We start from the raw sequence: 3,793 nt of genomic DNA on the forward strand, positions 1-3,793 counted from the left end.
ACTGTTTAAGTAAAAATACTCAATACAGCAGGAAATGGACCAAAAAAATAAAAATAAGAAAGCATTCTATCACCAAATAAACATTTCCTTTCCCTTTGAGAATAAATACAGTTAAGGTCACTTTTCGCCTTGGAATGGATATATGTCTCCCTATGATGATTTTGCTAATGACTACAATAGTTCACGTCCTCTGCTAGGATTACAGTTTGAGGAAGTCATAGTTACAGGAGGCATCTACTGTAAATTCCTAGAACTTCCTTTTATGGCAACCACTAGAGAATTTACTTTTCTTAAACAGTGAACAAGGGAAGATGGCCTCATGTTTCCTTTGCAATAATAGTATATGTTGAGGATCGAGTGGCTTTCAAGCAGCATGGTGGGTGTGAAAATGTCTGCAGTTTACAGCATTCTCTCTTTTTTTTTTTTTGGTTTTTCGAGACAGGGTTTCTCTGTATAGCCCTGGCTGTCCCGGAACTCACTTGGTAGACCAGGCTGGCCTCGAACTCAGAAATCGGCCTGCCTCTGCCTCCCGAGTGCTGGGATTAAAGGCCTGCGCCACCAGGCCCGGCTCTTACAGCATTCTCTTGCGTGTATGGGTTGGTGAGTCTGTAATGACATCGCCACACTTTTGTCCACCATTGTCCAAGTGGAGTGCCATTTCTTCTGTTATGAAAGTGTTCTTATCGACATCATGGAGTCCATTTCTCCTTCAACTAACATTCGGTCCACTGCTTACATGTGTAGGAGAGCCTGGGGTACTGGAACGCATGCTTATACTAGCCATTGCACCACTAAGACCATGCAGAACTATGGCTTCCCGGAAGGGTTGCAAATCAGACACTACAGATGAGCTAGTTTCCCTTGAATTAGCTCGGTTAGGGGACACTACAGTCAGTCTTGGGGGAGCTCTAGAGTTTCGTGGTGGAGGAACCTTTCCACTCAGGAAGCTGATCAAATCTTCTCTACGAATAGTTCTTCTGTGCTTATTTACCCAAGTCAGCACATCCTTATGGCGTCGCTGATAGCCAATCTGAATTCCAATATCAAAATTTCGCTGATGGGTATGCACACTTTCTTTATAGAGGTTGGTGACGGAGGTGGCTGGGTTTTGGAAGGGGACCCAGAGAGAAAGTCCTGGCTGCTGACACACTCGGTCTTTGTAGCCATGGCCCAGTTCTGGAAGAGATGCCATCGTTTCTGCTGCTTGTGTTTGGGCTGTGTGGTGGCGTTGCCTCCTCCTGCAGCTCGGGAGACAACTGCTCGTCCTGCTTGGCCTCAGCCAGGCACTGCTGTTCCCACTTGGAGAACCAGTGCTCAGGCCTGTGCTCCTGGATCTCTGCCTCGCCCTCCTCCTTCTACTCCTCCATCCTCTGCGGCCTCCCGCGGCCTTGCCGCTGCCACCGCGTCGTCCTCCTAAAGCATGGTGGTCCCCGCGGGAACGTTGTCGTCGACAGGCACGGGAATGAGGGGCCTGGCGGCTGGCTCAGGCCTCTGTACAAGCCGACGGAGCCGGCACCCACCCAGCACAGCCCGAGCGAGAACTCTGCACACCGACCCTGCTCAGAGGCGCCACACCCTGCCCTGGCCTCCCCCGCACCCTTTTACCGCCCACCCACTGCCCGGAGGCCTCGCTCTGACCACTGCCACTCTCCGACCTGCTTCCCCTGTCCTGCCTGCACTGCCAAGCCCACCTCGAAGACTCCAAACTTTTTATACAGAAGAAAATAGGGAAGTTAGGTGACACATAGGCAAGGTACAATGCGGTTACCTGATGCTTAATGATTCTTACACAAAACAGAGGAATGCAAACACAAAGACTAGCAGGAACTGGGTAATAAAACAACTGAGACAAAGTCAGATCTATCTAAGGTCAGCTATATTCTTAGAAGCCAGGTGTGTGGTCTTCACACTCCCAGGGTAAGGACTTTCATAACCAAGTCATGGTTCTAATTAGGGAGTTCCTCTCTAGCTAACCCTCTGATGAATAATTCAATACTCTAAAACCACAGCCTGATCTACCTCCTAAAATATTGTAAATTCCTGTATATGGGAGCTACCTGGCTTTTATTCTAAATGATAATGTGGGGGGACTTTTCTACTAATAAGTAATGTAGTCTGCCATACATAACTAAAATAAGAATTCTAAACGTTGCTAAGCTTGCCCTGAGATTTCTAACTCTGTGTAGTAGATAGTAAAGCCTGATTTCTTTCACTATCTCTCTTACAATACTAGAGGCAATTCTGAATGTCACTGAATAGGCAACATTCTTACTTAATTCCAAACCCAGGGTCAGCTCAAGGACTACCTAGGGCATTGGTGAAGGCCAGCAAGACTTTGATTTTGCTTAGGTATTTGGCAAGTCATTGCTTGGAGGCACCTATAACAAAACAATACCAAAAGGAAGCACACAGATCTATTTGCATGGACAAAATTGGAGCATACGTGCTATGGGATGCCACAGTCCCAGGAGACTAAGTTTCCGTGAAACTCTTCACCTAAGGACTGCTTCCAGGTTTCTAAACCTGTCAAGCAAGTCACTACTGCAGTGGTTGTAGCAGCTGACAGCATTTTTCTTGGATGTGTGTATATGGTTCAAGGACTGACCATGTTGCATTGATTAGCCAAATAGGGAACTCAACGCCTGAGGCTAATTCTCCTAGTTGAGGTAGAATTCCACTCTTTAATAAGCAACAGGACTTTGTTTGTTTGTTTTTGGTTTTTCAAGACAGGGTTTCTCTGTGTAGCCCTGGCTGTCCTGGAACTCACTTTGTAGACCAGGCTGGCCTCAAACTCAGAAATCTGCCTGCCTCTGCCTCCTAAGTACTGGGATTAAAGGCGAGCACCACCACTGCCTGGCGCAATAGGAATTATTAAAACTTCGGGAGTATTTGCATTCTGTCTAAACTCAACCCCACAGTTACCTGGCAATGGCCAGGTAGTCCTGACCCACTATAAAAGGGGATGCTTGCCCCCTCAGCCCTTTCTGACTCTTGCTTCCTCCTTGCTCTTCTCTTGCCCTCTTGGGCTCTTCCCTTTCCCCATACCTCACCACAGCCCCATAGAACATATCTTATACATGTTTATCTTTTTATAAACACATCATATTGAATATGTAATAAATAGCCATATATATTTATCCCATGCATTTGGACCACGTTTCCTAGCATGATAATCTTGTATAGAAGAGAGACATGAAAAGTAATTGGGGGCTGGTGAGATGGCTCAGTGGGTAAGAGCACTCGACTGCTCTTCCGAAGGTCTGGCGTTCAAATCCCAGCAACCACATGGTGGCTCACAACCATCCGTAACAAGATCTGACGCCCTCTTCTAGTGTGTCTGATGACAGCTACAGTGTACTTACACATAATAAATAAATAAATCTTAGAAAAAAGGAAAAGTAATTTGATGTAGGGCTGGTTAGCAATAAAGCATTAAAATGGTTATTTTATTTACTAACATTTCAAATGCTATCTCCCTTCCAGGTTTCCCCTTGGAAAACCCCCCTACCCCCACCCCAAGCATTAGATGTTAACAAGATTCTTTCTTCGAGGCAGGCTAGACTTGTCTATCATGGGGTGGCTCTTACTCTCAAGGGACTGCACTGAGGCTAACTGCTCTAGACCTAGATTTAGGAAAACCTCCATGGTTTCTGTAATTGGAAGGGGAGATTTATACTGCTCTCACTGTCAACAGAACAGTTCTCTATAGTTAACTTTAAGTGCTGTCATAAAACACACCATGGCCAAGGCAAAGGATAATTGAAAGCACTAAGCTGGACTTACACTTCCAAAA

General features: G+C 46.0%; 1 pseudogene; it reads right to left on the reverse strand.

Moving 5' to 3' along the window:
* Window positions 1-571: 571 nt before the first annotated feature.
* LOC110315553 lies at window positions 572-1,367 on the reverse strand (annotated as a pseudogene).
* Window positions 1,368-3,793: the final 2,426 nt, after the last annotated feature.

This window comes from Mus pahari, unplaced genomic scaffold (assembly GCF_900095145.1).
Source record: "Mus pahari unplaced genomic scaffold, PAHARI_EIJ_v1.1 scaffold_10336_1, whole genome shotgun sequence".
Classification (NCBI taxonomy): domain Eukaryota; kingdom Metazoa; phylum Chordata; class Mammalia; order Rodentia; family Muridae; genus Mus; species Mus pahari.